This window comes from Electrophorus electricus, chromosome 7 (genome assembly GCF_041902795.1).
Source record: "Electrophorus electricus isolate QZ-2024a chromosome 7, ASM4190279v1, whole genome shotgun sequence".
In the NCBI taxonomy this organism is placed as follows: domain Eukaryota; kingdom Metazoa; phylum Chordata; class Actinopteri; order Gymnotiformes; family Gymnotidae; genus Electrophorus; species Electrophorus electricus.
Window position 1 is genome coordinate 21,703,310 of NC_137503.1, and position 22,179 is coordinate 21,725,488.

General features: G+C 41.0%; 2 long non-coding RNA genes across 3 annotated transcripts; one reads left to right on the forward strand and one right to left on the reverse strand.

Moving 5' to 3' along the window:
- The first annotated feature begins 3,347 nt into the window (after nucleotides 1-3,347).
- On the forward strand, nucleotides 3,348-4,556 carry LOC145658778 (uncharacterized). The gene is made up of 3 exons (XR_014124641.1): nucleotides 3,348-3,509; nucleotides 3,810-3,963; nucleotides 4,242-4,556. It is a non-coding gene; the product is annotated as an uncharacterized LOC145658778 (long non-coding RNA).
- Nucleotides 4,557-4,691: 135 nt separating this feature from the next.
- LOC118241088 (uncharacterized) lies at nucleotides 4,692-14,167 on the reverse strand. Of its 2 annotated transcripts, none has more exons than XR_004775849.2 (3): nucleotides 14,050-14,167; nucleotides 13,687-13,734; nucleotides 4,692-5,605 (listed from the first exon to the last, which is right to left on the reverse strand). It is a non-coding gene; the product is annotated as an uncharacterized LOC118241088 (long non-coding RNA). The 2 variants fall into 2 exon arrangements; XR_014124642.1 differs by lacking the exon at nucleotides 4,692-5,605 and adding an exon at nucleotides 13,183-13,388.
- Nucleotides 14,168-22,179: the final 8,012 nt, after the last annotated feature.

The following is a 22,179-nucleotide window of genomic DNA, read 5'->3' on the forward strand; positions in this document are numbered from 1 at the left end:
ACTTTCATGAGAGTTCTAAAGTCCACTAATAGAATATTCTGTCATATATATATATATATATATATATATATATATATATATATATATTCCAATCAATTCCAGTAACCTATGAAAGGTGAGCAAGCAAAAGTACCCACAAGTTGTTGTGTGAAATTGCGTGAAAGAAGGGGAAAAAAAATGTTAAAAGGGAAAAATTGTAGACTGTAGTCTAGATAATAGCATTTCTCCTATATCTCTTAAAATGCTGCCGGTCTATTTTTGCTAACATATTTGCATTATTTTACAAATTGCTGACATAACTACCCTGCCACCTCTTAACTATGCCTTTCAATTGCTTTGCAGCTCTTCTGTAAAAGCTCTGGGGGTAATTTGTTATCTCTTCGTTCGTCTGCAAAGCACAAAGGAGATCTGCAAATATCATTCAACACCTCCCACATGCTTTTGGTCAGGTAGCTACACACACACACACACACACACACACACACACACACACACACACACACACACACACACACACATAAACGCACATGCACACACACCCACACATGCACATATGCTAATGTACAAAACACAGACACATGAATACACACACACACGCAAGCACACATAAGTATATGCATGGACACACACACACACACACACACACACACACACACACACACACACACACACACACACACACACACACACACACACACACACACACACACACATACACAAACAGAAAAAGCTCAGTCTGTATGTCCATGTGCTCCCTGGAGGTTCAGTACTTTGTTCCTCTGCACTTTCACGCAGACATGTTCACAGGTGGGCATCACATTTCTCCAAAAAATGCTAGTTCCTCTTGAACATAGCATTTCAGTGAGAACAGCAGTCTTGTGGTTTGAACTGCAGGTATTGCATAAGCATCCCTGAAGGTCGAAGGCCACAGCACCAGAGGATAAAATTAATTGATTTGTGGTATCGATTTGTCCATCTTGTCTAACTCATAAGCATGTGGGCCCTGTGACAGTCACGTGTTCGCTTTTCCTTTTTCTCTTTCTGTCTGTTTCTCAGGTGGCAGCAGACCAGAGGCTGATGCCTGCCACCTTGCTCTGATTAATTGAAGCATAGCAAACGAATGGTGTAAGGCTAATATTACTATGTGATTACTGTGTAGAGGGAAAAACAAATTAATAGTTATTCTGCTTCTTTATTTTAACTTTATTTTTTCCTCTCAGTTTCCACAAACTTTCTCTTTTTTTTTCTTGGGCTTTTCTCAGTAAAATGAAAGAAAGAAAGAAAGAAAAGTGATGGACTGAGCAAGGGCAAAAAATAAAGGAATCCAAGGCCCGTCAGGCCTCCATAATTCATGCTTTGCTTCAGTTTTTTTTAAACTCTTCATTTTTTCCTCTTCCTATTTTACCGCCCTCGCCTACGGTCAGGCCTGTGGCACCTCAGATTAACTGTTATGTTCTGGAAGAGAGTCAGCTGTGCACCTGTCCATGTGCTGCCCTGCCCCGTGATTAAAGGAGCTCAGACTACGGGTCAGAGGAGAGGTGGCTACTGGCACATCATGGCTCTGGCAAGAAAGATGCAGAGAGATGGTACCATGAATAAGACACTCACAGTCATAATGGAAAAACGAATTCATACCGGAGGCCAAAACACACAAGCACATATATATTAACACCCTCTCATTATTGTACACACACACACGCACAGACACACACACACATACAAGTGTGCACATTCCTACACAAGGAATGTTTTCTGAGTGGAACTTTAATGTGTGACTTTAAGAGGGAAACAAGGTCATGCTGAAATGAAACAGAATCACTTATTCCAATGTTGTATTTTAGCATTGCAGCTAAAGGAATCTAGCACTGCGCTCTCCAGATTTTGTGTGTGAAAGGTGCTTATCATACCAACAATCCGGATATCACTGAGGGATGTTTTGGTGGAGTTGGGGGTGGGGGTGTGGAGTAGGAAATTTGAGTAATTGGTTAAAAACAAGTGGTTAGTTCTGCAATGTAATATCCGATGACTTGATAAATTTGGTGTCACCTAAGTGCAGATGCTTAGCACAGACATGGGCTCACAGCAGAGCATATGATACAGTTCCACCAAAGCTGCACTCCATATCTTGGTTTAGATCAGTGTGTCATATTATTTGGCAGAAGCCCTGATTTCTTTGTGTTCAATGCACATGTGGAAGGCATTAGTTCTGATCTTTTTCATTTTCGTGGCTTGCCCATAGGGACCATTTCATAATTTACATTTCTGAGCTTCAGAAGTGTCAAATGCTTTGGTTTGTCAAATCAAATTTATTCTGAAAGGCCAAACTTACAATAACATTGTATACGGTATAAAATCTATTTTTAGTGGAGGACTGTAAGATCATAAAATTATCATAAGAATGACCATAAGAACGATCATCAAAATAAATATAAGAATAATCATAAGAATTATCATAAGCACTATCATGTCAGCATATGTTGACCATATTATTATACTCAAAATATGCTGAAGTTGTAGAGTATTAAATAAATATTTCTGAAACACTTCACTCATACATTTTGTACACACCTTTTATAGTTTAGAAATTAATATAAAATACCAATGAATGAATGAAGACAATAAGTAAAAATTAAATACATCAATGGGAACAGAAAATGGGAAATGATAGTGTCAGCTTTAGCATTGACCTCTTCTGCTGTTATGCCTGTTACATTCTACACAGTATACATACACATAGTGTACATATTCATTTTATGTACATTTTGTATTCACCTGAACAGTGAACCCTAAATATCCCAATAGTTACTGTTCTTAAAAGAGCTTACTGTAACAGTTTTGTAATGTGCCTAATGAGTGCGACTTAAGCGATGTGTTTTATGTGACACTGAAAACTGAGACTCTTTTGTCCTTCCTGCCAAGGCGAGTCTCAGCAAGTTTCTCATTTGGGTGGTTACTCTGATTAATTATGTGGTTTAGTGTAGGATTAATGCAGGATAACGTTGCTGCTGAAACTCCCTTGAAGCTTCAATAAAAGCAAAAGGCAGACAAATGGATAATACATGATGCAGTTTTAAACCAACAATAGCTCTTTGTCCTTCACTTTGACAATTATCTCTGCTGCTAAGATATGCCAGGTACTGTCGGTTGCATTAGCTTTGCAATCCAGCGCACAATCCAAATAAACACAATGACTAAGACTACAAAGCAGAAAGGAGAAAAAAATTTCCCTTTCCAACTTCCCTTGAGAAATCAGCACAACTACCTTCACATATGCGAAGAATGACAAAAATCCCCCTTGTTCTTCCAACTTGTTATGACAACCGGTCTGGACTAGTAATTCTCAGGGGTATCATTCTTTTTTTCTTGAGAGTATCATGTATCAGAGGTGGACAGAGATGGAATGTTCCGAAGCCAAACTGAGCACCAGTCAGATAAAAACACACATGGAAGCATTTTAACAGCTCCACTGAAAGACACCAGTTAACTGCTGAAGACATGTTTCTTACCAGGTAAGCAGGATGTTGAGGAGGAGAATATCTGTGTATGTGTGCATGTAGGTGTGTGTGTGTTTCTGTGTGTGTTTCTGAGTGTGCGTGTGAGAGAGATAGAGACTCTTGTGCTGTTGACTGATTAAGGGGCTTGCCATTTCACACCATAGCTTAGGCAGTAATACACCTGGGCCAGGTCCAACTGATAGGCCAACACAAAGATCTTGTTCTTATCAATGATGCCTTTTATGTGTTTTCTGTACACACACCCACACCCACATGCGTGCGTGTGCACGCACACATGCGCGCGCACACACACAGAGAGCCCTGCAGACATGACAGGCGTGCTGACACCATGACATCGCTCTCCCAGTGCTCTTCACGCCTCTGAGAACAACATGCCTTCAGAGTATTCAGCAGCAGAAACCAAGCCAGACGAGCTCCGCTCTGCCCCGCCGTCTCCCTACTGTGCCAGGTTTGTCTTGGTTCCTGGTTGGCCCCAGCATCAACACACTACACTTTTCAGCAAGCCATTTTCTATTAACGGCAGGGTTTTTTATATAGCTGTTTGTCATTTAATTAAAAATATGACAAGGTCAGGTAACTGACCTGATGGTCTCTGCCTTTCTAATCTTCTCTACATTTCACATTCCATGCCTTCTCCCTGCTGTTTGCACATGCCTTCCTACACGCACGAGCATGCTCACTTTTCCTCTTCCTGGCACTTATATCGTTTCTATTCTGTCAGCACAGAAATTTGTCTGCATTATGTCACTGGATGCTTCCCTCCAGACTGCATTAATCTCCGCTGGCCAGTGGCTCAGACTGCGTGACCCAGGGCATCTGTCCCTGACTCCCACTCCCATCCCTGCACTGACCGGAGCTCAGCATACTTCAGCCATCACCAGCTAATGGCTCAAATGACAGAGAGGTCCTGTCCTCAAGCCTCATATAGAGCGCTTAATATATTAACGCTCTTTTTCACACACAAACACACACACACAAACACACACACACACACACACACACACACACACACACACACACACACACACACACACACACACACTCCAACATACATACACACACACATCACTCAATAGATTGCTGCCTATACAAATGTTTGAATACTAAAACTATGCCCTGAACAAATTCAATATACAGCCTGGACTCATGCCAGGAGCACACTAAATGAAAAGCATTTGACCTTGAATTAAATGATGAGATCAATACTGCTTTATTGTGCCATGGTTTAAGTGTGTGTTAATAGCTTTATGATCTTATTACAGGATTATTTAGCTCATTTTATTAGAGACCCTGTATACATTTACCAGCAAATTACATGACAAGAATTATAATTCAAAAATTGTTATAAAATGTGTCACATGCAAAACTAGTTTTGCTTAATGAATGTACCACACAAGCACACACAAACACGTACATGTACACCCACAAAATACTCCACTAATTAAATAAATCTTGTGCTTAAATCTGGTTTGTTTCCTGAACAATGGTATATTTTAAGATAAATATTATTTCTATTATCGTAAATATGATGCCTCTGCTTATAATACTCTGCATTGATTATGAAGCTCATTCTTTTTTCAGCAGTAATAATGATAAAGTAATGATCCACTAGTCACTCACAAAAAAATAGGTTGAAATCAAAAAACTATGCTGAAGTAAATCAAGTGTTGTTTAAATTATAAAAAAAGTTCAGATATCAGGAACAAAAATTTATCTGTGTGGTTGTATCACTTCCCTATCTGCAAACTGCATAAACCTTCATCTGACACAAAACCCTAACCCTAAGTGGTTGACTGCTTCACTGACATGAAAATCATCAGCATTTCTTTATTCATCTTTCCAATGCTCAGTGATCAGAACATTCAGCCAGTAAGTAAATGTGAAATGTCTCTGAGCGCACTCACGGGTGTGGATATGGAAACTTTGGCACTGGCTTTGTGTGTGCGTTTTCAGGGTTTCCGGATAAGCTCTGAAACAGCAGACCGGCTCAGCTCAGGCCTGCAGGGGACCTGTAAATCACAGCCCGCTTTGGGGCGTCTGGATGCAGCTCTCACTGAGCCTACTGCCACAGTCCTTCACTGATTGAGCACCTGTGGAGAAGAGAGTTTTTTTTCTACTGCTGAAAAAGACTAATATATTAAGAAGCACATGTATAGCCACAATAGCAAACTTCCTGCAAACGCTTAGTAAGAGCAGATTGGATCTCTTTTTTTTACAGCAGTTTCTTTGTCTTTAATGGCTGTTGCTGTACTCAGATTTGTTTTGCATCACAGCCCAGCCAGTGCAGTTTCCTTCCACATCAGGATTGCTCAATGCCAGAAAGCTCAGATAAACACAACCTCCAGGTGCACACTTGGCTAAGTGGATGTCAGTCGTTTTTTCCAGTGGTCTCGAGTAGATCTCCCAATCTGAAAGTTATTTACAAGGATGTTCGTTACATTTTTACGGAACCTTTGTGTATGGAATTATAAATAAACTTCAGCACATGCAAACTCACAATGATTCACAAGGGTCTTCTTCCCCTCACACACACACACACAAATATATATATATATTGAAACAGATGGAGATACTTAATACCTGTCTCTAACATGCTGGTCATTTAACAGAATCGTACAGCCTATTAAACTCCATTACACAGCTTTTAGGCCTGACAGTAGAACTGCTGAAATGCGGCTCCTAACGCAGTTTGACTAACAGCTGCTGTGAAATACGTTGTGCATCACATAAGTGATCTGGGAGTCTGTAATGAATATTTGCCAACTGCATTAAAATGTGCAAAATGTTAATGATTGTTTTTTAGGCATAGTACTTAGCAACCCCAGAGCATCAAAATCCATTTTGTTGAAAGGGCAAAAAAGGGGGTGTTTTTCCTTTTCCGAGCCAGGATTTGTGCAGTTATTTATTCCTGTCTCTCAGTGAAGATGAAATAGCTGTTAGAGGGTGCAGGAAACACAGCGTTTGCTTCATTTTGAGGAAAATGTCAACTACTCACTTTTATGCATTTAGAATGCAAATTCGAAGCTGTTGCTATGTTACAACAGATCGTTCCAATATATGCTCTAGCTTGACTTTCATTTGAAATGCATGGAACACAGATTTGTAGATCGTGTGCTATAGGAGGTCCTCATAGCCCATGTAGCGAGTTTAAAGGACGTAAAGGACATGTGTCTGCCTGCGCATGGATGTGAAACCAAAGATAGCTTACTTTGTTCACGGCCTCACTTTGGCCCGAGTTCATTTCAACTTTCTTCTTTCCCAGCTTCCCAATTTTCCCCCTGGAGTTTAAACTACTTCAAAGACTTTTGTTCAACACTGCTTACAGAACTTGCATTAAAATGATGGCAAAAAATGTCATCCCATCTAACAGCAAAAGGAAGCACTTAGAAGCTCAGCATAGGTTTTTATCACCCGTTTTAAAGTCACTGAGAAATTAGTGATATGAAGGATCTGGATTTTGCACACAGGCAAGAGGGGGATGGATGTGAGCAGGGTGTGGGGGAAAGGCAGAGGATCAGAACTTAATTCTTATGATTAAGTATTCTGTGTGATCAAATGTTATGAATGAATGTTACCTGTGACTGTTATGTGTGATAAAGTATTCCCTGGGATTAAACTTTATGTGCAATTTAGTGATCGAGCATTATTTAGGACTGCACGTCACGTGCAATTGAGTGATCAGGCATTACGTGTGACTGAGTGTTACTTTTGATCAGGTGTCACTGCTTGGCATTCTCTGTCATTGTTTGTGGGCATGTAATACCACTTATGGAAAAGAAGCGCATGACTACACAATCTGTCACAGCATGACAAAACCAACTTGTTTGTTCTCTCAAAACTCCAGCATCTGGTACTGAAACACCAGGGAGGGACCAGAAATTTACACTTGGCCAATTGAGAGGCAGGGGAGAAGAGGCAGATATTTTGGAAAGTGGCACCAAACTGTGCATCTTTCAACATTTGTCAAAGAATTGCATGGGCCAGTTTATACTGACTGCAGCAAAGAACTTCAAAACAGTACAGTTTTGCACCAGCTGCTCGGATCTAAGTCTGATGAAATCTGATAAAATCCTGTGAACAGATAAGTGAAAAACAAAAATGTTCATAGCTTTTCAAGCAAAGATCCCGGAGTGCCCTTAGATGAATATGCATATTTGTATTTTTGATTTAAGGATCAATAGTAGTGCAAATTCCCACATTGGCCAAATCTGAACTGGGTCAGTGGGGAAAAAAAGACTAACAAATTGTCAAAATTGGATTGAAAATTCTATCTTGAAATTATGAAATTGCTTCTAAAGGTCCAGAGGAGTAAGAGCAATGCAGAGGTGGTCCTGTTCAGTTACCCAGTATCCATGCTGAGTATCCTGCTGAGAGGGATCTTTGTCAATATTTGGCCTTAGACTTTTGCCAGGAGCCAGACAAATGACGCTGAACTAGACGTTTCTGGATTTGACCGTACTGGTTCCTAAAAATACTCATTAGTGGTGGCCTGAATAAACAGAATCCAGATCAAAAGAAGAATTTCAGAGAAAAACCCTTATTAGTAGATTAGTAGAAACAAACCAACAACAACATAGTATGTGCTTTACACATTATTCCACTGATCACACATCTAGCCCATGCCTTCTCTGTGCCAAACCCTGACATGTGCAGTTCAAAACGGGAATGGGGTAAAACAATCCTGTCTGATCTGACAGCTGCACATAAAGCCTTCACAATACATTTACACTAACAGGCTGCCTTCACAGCACAAACTACTGCCCTGGCCTGCTGGCTGGTGCAGAGTGCTGTTGGTAAGTTAATACACCCCAGAGATGCAGACTGGCTGCAGAATCGCTGCCATCTCTGATATTGTTTATGGAAAAAAGGTGGCAACAGCTTTTTGTGGGAGTAAAGTTGTGGTCAAGGACACAGAGCAGAATGAACTGTAGGCATGTGACTAAAACTGAGTGCCAAGGTACATGGCCAACAAAAACTCAATCGCGTCTTGGAATCTTCCAATGTGCCACAATAAATCGCAGTAGGAAGTCATTGTGCAGTGATGTGCTGAGGGTCTGAAATTGGAGCCCCTCCCATGCTGAGATGAGGGGGCACCCTCAAAGGATGCCTGCCGTCTCCAAAGGATCCCAGCCAATCACACAATCTCACCTTAACCCAGCTGAGCAAACGATCCTGCTGCTCGCCTGCTCTGTTGGCCCCACTCAGCTAGGCTTTGCTTAGAGCAAATGCACAGCATGGGTGAAACTTGTACCACAACATGGAGGATAGCCATACCAACACAAGGCTACACCAATAGTGTATAGCCATCCCAATACAAGCCTACTCCAATAAAAGCCCATACCAGTAGACTATAGCCTTCCTGTAAGTCCATACCAATAGATTATACCCCTCCCATTTCAAACCAATGAAAGAGAGTCCAGTACACGACATGTAACAGTCTAAAAAATACTCTTTAAGTGTTTTGAGACAGAAGCTGTTCTACTGAAATGGGTTAGACACTGTCACATTTCTGCTGCTAGTTGTTTCTGGTGAATGCTCGAATGTAGTGGGATGGGGAGAACTGCCAAGTCAACCCACTAGAGAGAGGCCCATAGGGGAGTGGGTCACCAGGGAGTTCACCCACAAAGGAGTGCCACACAGGGCTCATCCACAGAGGAGACAGGACTCATACACAGGGGAGTGGCCCACAGGGTTCACCCAGAGGGGAGTGGATCACAAGGGAGTGACCCAGTGGAGGTACATACATTGCATGGCAGCCCCAGCCCATTCAAGGCCTGACCAAACTGAGAAGAGGTCATACTGAGTAGGGTAGTAACCATACATAACCAGATAAAGCTCAGTGTTAGACCACCCCACCAAAGAAACCTTGACTCTTATGGCACACAGACTGATGCCCAAACACGCGCACTGCACCATGGCACTGATAGAGTGAGCACCCCCATCACCACCATCTCTCTCATTTTTGGGGGGATTTCCTTTGGTTCCTGCTCTCCAGTTGGCCTTCCTCTATGTTCTTGAAGTTGGCACTTCATATCAAACCAATTAGTCTCTTCCATCAGTCCTCATCTTGAAAAAGCCCATTTTAAAAGAAATGTTTATTGTTTAGTAGCACATCAAAAGGAGATTCCTACATGATGTAAGAATGGAAGCAGCAGGAGAAGGCTGAACCCAGCTGACATGTGGTCTCAGGAAAGCTGTGTGGGATGTTTTATTGGGTGACAGACAAATAAAGCATACCAGAAACAACGTGGGGGAAGATGAACACAGGCTTAAAAGCTGTACTCATTGTGAGTCATGTTTCACAAGGGCTCCAGTGTCAACATTAAAAAAGAAAGAAAAAAAATGGCTTAATATCCTCCATATGCCCATGCGAGAACATCTTTCCTGTGCTAAAATACATTCAGACTTTCTCTTGCTCTTCTCCTTCACCCGCACACCCCTCCTTATTATTGTGATTGGATTTGAATGACAATGGAAGTGAATGCATAACCCTCCCATGACATGCCTTGTCTTTTGATGTGGCTGCACTTCAGATGTCCTCTCTGCTTCATTTCAGTGGATATTTACCACATTTGCTGGTACTTCTGACCCTCTCTGCCTTTATTTATTTCTCTCTTTCTCTCTCCATCTTCCTGTGTTGTCTGAAAGGAACAAAACCAAAAGCAGGAGCAATAACAAAGAAATCCTATATTTCAAATTTTGCATTTAGTTCTGTTTGAGCAGCTCCAGATTGTCAGGTCTGGTTGAATTTGGTGAGAGAGGAAAACAGAGAAGCCCTGTAGCAGGTATGCATGCCATAATCCAGGTTGCTGCTCACCCCATGCAGAGGGCTGAGAAAGGGCCTATGCTAGGGAGATGTGGCTGGAGTAGGCACTCCCTCTACCCACCTTCAACTTCACTGTTGGTCAGTATGAACAAATGGGGGCAGGCAGACTAGAGGCCCACCGCCAAATCTCCTTCACTGGGCTGCCTGCCAGGCCGTCCCACTCTGTGCTCAGAGGCAGAAGGATACAGGGGGTTGGAAGTATGAGTCTGCCAGAGACTCCTACCCAAGCCAGGTCATCAGCCAAGCATGGTATTGTAATATAGCCTGTAAAAGTGACATGTGCCAAACACAGGGGGTGAAGGACAAGCCTTGGTCCAGGGGTAATCCACAAGATAAGGCCTGGCCCAACCTGTCACTATATCCATGCACTCAATTCTCCAGCTGCTTAGTTATTTAGTGAATCTTTACTTTTTCACCTGAACCTCAAAATGGTGATAGTGAGAAAAACATCTAGAAAATGATAGTCTGGAACCATCAGAGAGAAAGAGATGGCTGTTCAAGGCTGTGGAGCTCACTAAATCGGTTTTGTGAGTGAAGCAGAAAATAGAGTGTGTGTGTGTGTGTGTGTGTGTGTGTGTGTGTGTGTGTGTGTGTGTGTGTGTGTGTGTGTGTGTGAGCACACACATATATGCGTGTTTGTGTGCTTGTGTGCATATGTGTGCTGTTGGTCTGACTTGGCAGGCCCAGCTACACTGCACTTTCTCCCCTGCCTTCTCCATGCTCCAAAACAAATACCAGCCACAAGTCCAGCCCTCTTCCAGACCCAGAAATCGACATTCAGGATTATGACACATTCTGTCCAATGAGCTGCAGAGCGATAATGGTAGAAACTCAATTACTACACCACCACTACTGCCATTCAAGATGATGATGATGACAAAAACAACAGCAGCAACATCAACAATATCTTCTAGACTTTAGCTGAATAAACTCAAGGGAAATGCAGATAGTGTGTTCGCCATCATTTAGCTCAGGCTACCTGCTTCTCCTAGTGGGTTTCTGGACTCTGCATAAGTTTTTTACTGGATTAAGTTACTGTAGTAACAGTGGCGCTCCTCTGAAAACAGTTTTTGGTCCAGCACAGCCCTTCTGCTAAATGGGGAATTTAATGTATCATATCATATCTAGCTTATGATATATGGAGGGATGTTGGAAAGATTCCTGAATACTTCATATTGGGGCTTGGGAGGGATGGAAGAGCTTTTTCTAAGTTGCTTTAAAAACACTAAAAAGGGCTGTAATGCATTACACATCAAATAGGAATTTCAGGTGTTCCTTTACCACCATCTTTTCCTTCTAGGACCAGTTATTTGTTCTTCATAGATATAATTCATTATTTGTAGTTATCAAAAGTTGTTCATAGTTACCACTGAGCTTTCAAATGGATGTAATCTGGTTGTAATTTAGCATTTATTTCTCCTGCTCCCATCACAGTGCCTTCTGACTGCAGTAACAAGGTTCAATTTGTTACCTGTGGTTTAACTGTAAACAGTAATTAACTATATTCCTCACACCATCCTATTGCTATAATTATAACAAATGTTAGTTGATTTTTTAAATGTCCATTTAACATGGATGCTCTCATATCTTATGTTTAATCTGCCTGACCAAAGATCAGCAAAGTGAAAGGAAAAATGACCACCTCTGTTAAATGTAATTTTTTCTGTGATGTTTTAGCATTAGGAACAATAACAAGTGTCAGTGCTACCTATCTGGCCTGCTGCAATGATTGATGGTTAGTGAGGCACAACCATAGCAGACTTAATTAAATTAATGCCCCCACCTAAAGGGTTAGCTTTAATTACATTACACCCCCCCCCCCCAATCCCCACGTGTGCAGTTTTTTTTATATTGTAGAGGAATGAGTGGGGAGAATTGGGGCAGAGGTGGGGGTGAGCTGGGGGTGAGTTGAGGTGAGCTGGGGTAAATTGGGGTGATCTAGGGGGTTAGTAGGGGGTGATTTATGGTGAGTTCGTGTGAGCTGGGGGTGAGAAGGGGTGATCTGAGGGTGAGCTATGGGGTGATACTTTAGACATTGGGACCGTGGAGCAGTACCATGCCTGAGCTGACCCTCTTGTTCTGTGACCCATCAATTTCTCTCTCTGGCTGTTTCTGTTTCTATCTCTATCTCTACCTCCTTCCCTCTTTTACTCTCTCCCTCTCCCTCTCTCTGGCTACTCCATATTTCAACAATGCCCACAGGCCTTCACCTGCTGCACATGGTGCCTGATTCATGATCCACTCTGCTATTCTCCCTCTGTCTTTATCCCTCTCTCCTTCTTTCCCACTCTTTCCCTCTCTCTCCCTCTCTGGCTCCCTCTCTATCTCTTTTTCTTTCCCTCTCTTTCTTGTCCAGTTAGCTGTGTTGATGATTGAGGAGACCACTACAAACTGACCAGGCTCCGATAAAACTCACGTAGAGAGAAATCTACTACTGAACAGAACTGAACAGTGTATGTATGTATGTATATATATATATATATATATATATATATATATATATATATATATATATATATATATATATATATGAAATATCTATTTTTACTCTTTAGTTGTGCACATTCTATTTAACATGCAGTTTTCTGTACACTTCAAAGTAATTACAAAGTAGATCATAATGCACAGAGCAGACCTACTCCAAAACGGGGCTTTAATATATCATCTAACATAGTTACATTTTAATTAACTATAGAAAGTAACACTGGAGCATTTCTGGGAACAAACGAGAAGTTAATAGCTTTTCCATGCATGTCTCCATCTCCAAACCCTGTCTGTTAAAGCCACAAGCATATCACATTCTCACATGCTCACATCAGAAATGGACTGTTTGTGCAAGATCTCAACTTTATTGAAGTGTTACCACTGGGAAGTAAACCCACACACAAACCCATACGCAGACACATATGCACATAGAGAGAGAGAGAGAGAGAGAGAGAGAGAGAGAGAGAGAAAGAGAGAGAGAGATTTACATCCATGCAAGCTTTTACAACACTGAAACAAACGTTCACTAGTAGAAAGTGATACAGTTTACAACAGCCAGTGTTCTGGAAAAAAAAAGACATGAAGGTTCCTTAATAATTAATAAAAGTATATCCAATTGTAGCAAAGTCATTTAAATGTTTAAAACCCTATCACCGATCTTAGCCTTGCATGGCTCTAAATTAAGTGCTGTTGGAATGACATTATATACTTGCAAAAACTATAATTTTGGTAACTGTTAAGAGACAGATGCTGCACACAGTGAATCCCTCCAAGTAGACAGAAAGCATACAGAGCTATGATGTCTCAACAAAGTTTCAGTCAGCCCTGTCATAATCCTCCCATGCTGCCAGAGCTACTTACCTCTGCAGGCTTTGGGTCAGAGCAGGTCAGGATGGGAACCAGGACCTCCTGGACGGACACACACACACACACACACACACACACACACACACACACACAGACAGACAGACACACACACACACATTGAGTCCCATAAGCAAATAGCACAAATTTAACGAAAAACAAAAATAGGTTGATGTGATATAAGACTGAGCAAGCAGAACATCACCAGTCCTAATGGGTGAGAAATACATACATGCATACATACGCACACACACACACACACACACACACACACACACACACACACACACACACACACACCAAGATCCTCTGTCTCCTCCTCTGTTGCATACTCTGTAATGCAACCATAGCCTAACTCACTTTCTCCATCTTTCTCTGTCTTTTTTTCTCTACTTCTTTCTCACAAGATTCTCTTAAGTTGATGCCTGGCGATGGGTCGGCATCGGGTTTCAGCTTACCATCAGGAATTTGCGGGGCAGGCCAAGACCGAGAGCTAAGCAGGAAGAGAGGAGAAGCAGGAGGTCACGATGTCATGTCCCTCAGAACAAAGCAGGAATTAAGGGGGGCCGAGGGGTCAGCCACGTCATAGGCTGCCACAGCTTGGAGATCAGGGTGCAGACACCAGCGCAGACACTGCCTCTGTTCAGCTATGTCAGCATTCTCAGAAACCCTGGCACTCGCCACAAGCACTGCTCTCTGAAAAGCCCCAGCGCCAGCAGCTTTGCATTTCATTCAAACAGTAGAGCATGACGGAGCCGTGCCCAGTCGTTCTCATTCCACTAGTAGCAGCTGTCAACTTGTCTACACCAAACTGAGAGATGTGTTCATCTAAATGCAGGCACAATCACCAGGAAGCTCCAGTATAAAACCCAGACCATATTCTTTAGTGCATTAGCAGGTGAACGATATCCAGTGACTCACTGCTACATTGGCCATTTCAGATTTTATACGTTCTGGCATGAGTTTTATGCTGCTTTGCTGGAAGCCGATAAACTTTGCTAACAGAACATGCAGAATGTTCCATCCTGATATTTTATGATCTAAAGGCTGGAGACAGCCTGCATGAGGGAGGTGCTCTTACACCCACACATCGCCCTCATCTACTCCATGGGCTTAACAAAAAAATACCACTCTGATTTATTCCCTGAGCTTCGCTCTTCTTGTGGCCTTGCTGGCTAATTGGGACTGTGTGGAGGGGCTGGGAGAGGCAGCTGCCCCAGTAGGTGCAGCCGCTTGTTTGTTCCCTGGGGCGGTTTTGACCGCTCTGTCACATGTACTCCGCTGCAGGCACTGAGGCATGCCTCACCGGACGAGCAGCCCCCATTAGCATGCGGAAGCGTGTGAGTGTGCTCTCTAGGCAAAGGCGCAGGAATGTCCATCCCCCTTCCTCCCCAGACACTCTCACAAGCACAGAGGGCTAATCATGCCCCTAGCTCTCATGTCTGAAACAGCTCTGTTTCTACCCATGATAGAAACACACACACACACACACACACACACACACACACACACACACACACAAGCCCATTGTGGGCAAGGGAAGACTATAATATGAATAACACGCCCATTGGCAGTAAGGACACAATATCATAGCCTACAACTTGTTTCTTTCTACAGTTGGAGTAGTCATGTTTTAGATTTACACATGTATAATATATGTAGAAATATAAATAAATTTATAAATTAAAAAAAAATTAACTATGATTTGGGGATTGGGGATTGGCTGTATTGGGCAATAGCAATTCTCTAGGTAATTGGAATAATTCTTCCAAATAATAATGAGCATAGCTGTTTTGTAAATAGCCTTGATGTTTTGTAAATAACTTCAGCAGGGCTTATTTGCATGATGGAATTTGAAGCAGAGATCGAGTGTCGCTATGGTGAGAGGTGATTAATACGGCTGGTCGTCTCTCTCTGCAATGTAAATAGCGTCTAATTATACAGCTGTGTGCCCTGCATGAAGTTTCGATACGGCGGATGAGATACAATTCCCACAAGAGCATTTATCCTGAAACTCTTGTTTACACAGTGTTTTTCTGTTTTATATTTTTTGCTCTTACATATGTAAACATTACAATCAGCTTGTCATTTTGACTATTTTAAAGCTTGTTGCATTTTCCGCTGCAAACATTATTTGAATTGCAATGAGCACAGCTGAAGCCAAATGCAAGAATAAAAAATTACCACTGACACCATAATTTAGCCCCAGATCATCCCTGTTTTATAGAACAAAAACCAGCCCTAAATGATTGATACTTTAATTAACATTCCTTGTATTCAAAAACAGTGAATGGTTGGCTAATTCCTTTTTAGGTTAAAGAAGGGGTCATCTTGTGCATTTCACTCTAATATCAATATTGGACCTCAAGGTCAAGGTCAAACTACAGTCTAAAATTAAAACTATACTAAGCTATAACTTCCTGATGCTGGATATTTATGAACAAATGATCCAGTTAATACACCCTTATGCACATAAACATAAAATGAAGAAGAAAAATAAAGAAATCAAAAAACACACACTTGGGTGTAGCGTACTTCTTGCATGGATAGTGGACTTCCAGTCAAGTGTAGATTTTCAGGGAAAAATTCCCTGCCTATGTAAGTCAAGCAGAGAAAATCAAGTTTAACTATTACAATGGTCCTAACAAGTTTAAAGCATATATATATATATATATATATATATATATATATATATATATATATATATATATATATATGACACACATAACCCCATTTCCTGACAAATTATAAACGCAGACGTGTATGCAGTAAACTGCTGCAGGAAGGAAATGCACATTTATTCATGCATGAGCTGAAAAGATATGATGTTTTTCCTACAGAAGAATCATCTGAAAGAAAAAGAACAATGCTCTTTTTTTTCAGGCAGGAAGAGGGAAAGTCCCCCCAACACAGAAGTCAGACCTATTGTCTAGATTAAACTTTCGATAGCTGAAATACAAAAAAAGACATTTGTTCATACTTCAGATAAGACAAACAATTACTTGGGGTATATATATGCAGTCTAGTGGTAAAGATAACCATGAGGTATACTAAATTATGCATTAAAAAAAAACTCATAGTGAGTGACCAACTCAATTTCTTGCCATTGCCCAACTGGATGACAATTCGAAATGAACTGGCCTGCTGCACAAACAAATGGAAGTAACCAAGCCACCGTTTTTCCTTCACTCTACTCTGAAAGCACTAACTGGGGCTGTGGTAGAAACATGAAACGAAAGTGCCTGTTTCTTGAGCAAACTACTACCTCCCTTTATGGAGTTTTGCCTCTTAAATGAAAAACATATTGGTGAAACCTCAGTAGTCCTATCACTTCAACCCTCCTTCACACCCTCCTCCCCTCAGTACCATGCCAAAACCCAGAATGTCTGCCTAATTACATCATTTGGAAATGGCATGAAAGCGCTTTATGAGCTGAAGTAACCAAAATGCTTTATTGCTCACAGAATTGCCAATTAAAAGGCAACACCTGAACCACAGAGGTGCAGTAAAAAACAAGAAGGAAAAGAAACCCTTCCACCATCTCACGGTTAGAGCAGGCTGAACCTATCCCTGCTTGTTTTTCTTTCCACTTTTTTTTCTTTTTCTTCTTCTGCTGTTAAAAGGATGCCGACAATGCACGTTCAGACTGCAGCACTCAGACCATAAGTCACCATTTGACATTGCCTAACAGAATTACTAAAACCCATTTCCTAGGGAGGACGTATGGCGAGGGAACAACATAAACTTGTTCAGGACATGCTACCGAAAAGGAAAATACCACAAGTCCCTTCTTTATACAATCCCTCAATCCCTAGCCATACCTCAGTCTGTCCTCTATTCACACCACAGCATGTCCCCTAACCTGACTCTGCTTGTTTCCATCCACTCCTCAGCCTGTCCATTATCCATGCCTCAGTCTGTCCCCTAGCTCACCTAATCCTGTCCCCTAAGCTGTCTCAGCCTGTCTCAGCCTAGCCATGTCTCACCCTGAGAATGGATTCTTCCAAATCAAACTCCTCTGAGCTAAACTGTTTACTTACCTGCCTGCTCAATGGACATTATCAGCTTGGTACTGAATTGCACCATGCTGCTGTTTTCTACAGATGCCAGCATTTCGGATGGGACTGGAAATAATGCACAGTTCAATGGTGACACTACAAATGGGTTACTTTACACTTGCACACACACACTCTAAGCCATGCTCCATTTTGTGAAATCCTCTTAGCTATAGTCCTGATGGGCAATCAGTGAGACACGCATTTACTGAATTTAATCAAATGAATTATTTTAATGACCTCTGAATTAAAAATTTAATTCAATCCATCTGATACAGACCGAGATATCTGAAAGCCCCTCATAAAAAATCTTACATTCATTAACTCAAGCAAAGTAAGATGGACAGCACTGATTTTGATAGCTCTTCTGAAAAGCTAGAACAGGCACTCTCAGGTGAGGCTACCAGGTTTCTTCAACTGTTTGAGAATACATCTGTTGAGTTCTACATTATTTCCGTTTGAGGCACTGAAACATTTATAGAAGCAGGCAGCTCTACAGACTGCAGAGACTGGATAGTGTGTCTCACGTGGCTGTAGTCACACCGATCCCTTTGTCCTGCTGGACAGACATTAGCAGCCCCATTGACCTTTATATAGCTTAGATCTGTTCAGTCCAACTCAAATTCAAAGTGCACTTTATCCAAATAACAAATGAATAAAAGAAGACAGAAGGAATAATAGGTTTGTGATCTACAGTCACTTTGTCTTTCCTTCAATCATTACTCCTGGAGTCACCAGTTTTAAAGGTCTTTGTTAAACCTTCTCTCTCTCTCTCTCTCTCTCTTTCTCTCTCTGAGTGTTTATCTGCTGGAAACCATCCTGTCCATGCCACCCGAGCCCTATGCAAGTGTGTAAACTGAGATGGTTTCCTTTAGACCACACTGTAGTCAGAGAAAACTCTACTGATCTGCTGGTCAAATGAAACTCTTCACACTATCTTACAACACTCACACAGACGCACAGTATAGCTGAGTTTTAGGCTATCAGTATAACTAAAGCAATGTTAATCTAAGCAAACATCACTGCTTACTTTAATGTAGCTATGAAACATGTACATTATTTTGTATGTCATTAGAGGTATTATATCCATCAGTGTCCTGATAAAAGCTTCGGTGTCCTGATACAGATCTAAATTTGGGCTCAAATGAAAAGGTATGTAAACACCATATCTTAACACACTGGCTGAGAGCTCATGAGCTCAGAATTTCGCAAAGTATTAAGGTCAGGGACCTTGTTACAGCTTATTGTCATTTGTTTCTATCATTCATGTTACTGTTACAATCTTTGACAGGCAATCCATAATTGCAAATCTTTTAAGAAACTTAAATGCTCAGGAGACAATTTTGCCCCCACCACCGGCCCCGCAAAGCCCTTCCCCTTCCTCCTAGCCCCCAACCGCCTTTTCTTTTCTTGTCATAATTTAACTGTTGGCAAAGATAGCAGACAGCCCCTGCCCCACCTCTCATTGCACAGACATTTCCAGTTTGAGTAAATGTTCCAAACTGCTCTGTCTTTGCTGCAGTCCCAAGTCCTGAGTTGCAGCTCTCAGGTTTAGGCCAAAGGCCCCCTGTAGCTTCAGGCAGTCGCCGATGGACTTAATTGAGTTGGAATGGTGCCTGGTTCATGGGTTTTGTGTTTCTGTGAACAAAAGCCTCTTCACAAAGAGCCGTCTCCCTTCAAGCCCTCCTATGTTTATTAAGACTGGAAAGGCCTGAGTTTTTCACTACCTGAAAACGGCCTGAGTTAATCCTGTGTAAACATACTGGAGGATGGAAAAAAAACTCCCATATCCAGCATTTACACATCTTTTCTTTCATTTACATTCCTTTAACGTTTTGCTTTTTTATCTGTTCTTTTTTTTAGTCATCATCAGGATGCATTACCACACCCAGACATTTTTAAACTTTTACACAACCCTGCACACACCAAGAACTCCAAATTTTATTATGTACTTTTAAGAAGCTTCTGCAACTGGAACTAACATGCTCTTCTGTGCAGTATGTCATTCCATACTGAGACATTGTTTTTGCATTTGGCTGCTTGCCTGCACCCTGAGAGGCTCCATATGCAGTGTTTGTAACGATGATGTTACTGGCCTGCTCTTCCTGGCCCTGAGCAGAGTGCCAGCTGCTAAAGGCATCAGTCCCAAAACGTCACCTCAGCTGCCATGCAGATCCTCAGGAAAGGCCACGAGGGCAGCTGATCATCTCGTACCACAAACTACAGTCCCACGGGCAAGATTAACTTGAGATCCTCCTTCTCGATTAGACTGGGTTACTGTATAACCCACAAGTGAAGGGGTAAAGTTTTATGGGGTCTGTGTGAAACCATTTTAAAAGAAGCTGTGTTGTGTGGAAGGAGCATATGAACGTCACACGCTCACAGAGCCAGCTATACTTTCTCCACAGAAGAGGAAAAAGTGAGGAATTGCTGTGTAGCAAGCTGTGCTTTTTTGTGTGTGTGGTGTTTGTCTCTAGGTTCTACATTTTGGCACATTTTTAAAATCCTGATGTAAACATTGAATTACAGAAAAAATGGCTGGAAAAGACAATCCCAGTACAGCCTGTCTCAAAGCCAGGAAGAACTGAAATGCATTACTGTATCCCAATACTAGTGTATTCTTTTATGGTTTTAAGTGACTTGCTGAATACTTATACATTTACATATTAAACAAATTAATGTGTAACAAATGCAACTCAGCTCCTTCCCCACATGCAAAACCAGCTCACAACCTGTAAAATATACCCTACCATTTATCATTAATGAATTTCTGCCTCTAGTTTCATAAGAATAGGCATGTGTTAATTTATAGTGTGATGAGCCTTGGCAAAGTAAATGTATGGGAGTCACAGAATAGCAAACTGTTAGTGGTCTCTTGCAGTCTACTTCACATATGTATACTGTAGCACAATGCACATTTATGAAATACAGTCTCATGCGCGCACACACACACACACACACACACACACACACACACACACACACACACACATTCCCTCATCTACTGTAATACCCCCTCATATTACTCTGAACAGTGAAGTAAAACAAAACTTTGTATATATTTGTGTGTGTATATATATATATATATATATATATATATATATATATATATATATATATATATATATATATATAATACAAGTAACTCACTTTCATTTTTTCTCATTGTTTTCCTTCTTATTATCATCATGTGTTCTGTGAGTGCTGGGACTGCATAGCTAAAGGAATGAAAAATGAATCAAGGGTGACTTATGACTTCTGGTGTCTACTGAAAGCTATGCTTGCAACGTTCTGTAAGAACTGTCGCATTCAATTGCAAATCTGCATGCAACGACAATGCCCAACTGTGTCGTTAAACATATTGGCTACTTATGTGTTTGTTTAAGTGTTCAAGTGTTAAAGTATGGGTTATATTGAAACCATTTCCTTAAGTTAAAACCAAACAAAACTTATATAATTTAATGCTTTGCAGAAACACATTTGCAACAGCTTCCAGGAAAGAATGCATACACATTTCCGAGCCGCTGTGAAACCAGACTGTGATGTGAGCTTGTGATCGTGACCATAAATATAGGCAAATATCACTGGATGCTTACTTTTATCTGGAATTTAAGCAAATACACAGACTTGGAAAATGAACCTCTCCTGGGTTCTTTGATGTCAGTTTTCCCCTGACTGCTATTGTCACTCTTCAGTGTGTTTTCTTACAGGACACGCCAAAAAGCTCACAGAGCTGTTGGAATTCTGTAGCTTCCCAAACACTTTCGCTGTTGATTATACACACAGTTCAAGATTGTCATAAAGGCGCGTCATGCTGTGAAGATAAAATAGTGTTATACTTCAATATTGTTAATATTATTAGGATTATAATTTGTTTTTTAAATTATTGTATTTCATTTTCACCCAATATTTTTACTAATGCAAAAACTGATGGATATGGTGCATATGACCTGTTTTTTTTTCCTCAACTTTTTGTTACACTTTTTTATCTAATAATTCCAGAAAAAAGAAATCACTATTTGGTGAAAAGTATCACATTTTCTTCTTGATTAAGCAATTTGTAAAAACAGAAAATTGACCTGATTGGTCTTCAAGTACTCAGACCTAGCATTCCATGGCTACAATAGTTGGAGGCTCAGATAACTACAAAAGTTTCCTTTGAAGGGCTGTGGCTTGAGCTCTTAATGGGAGGTGGTTATCCCTGTATGGGTGTTGATTTGTGTTTTTGATATGATACTTGTGACTTTAAAGCACATTTTCCATTTCAGTGTTTTGCAGGAATACTGACATCTGCAGATAACAGTGAAAAATAGTCCACTATTCCCCTCAAGTGCTTTCATTTCTTAAACACATGCTGGATTTTTCACTGATTGCACAATTGCTAGATAAAAACAAAATGTCCTCTGTGAAAACTCTAGCAATTAAGTAGATATTA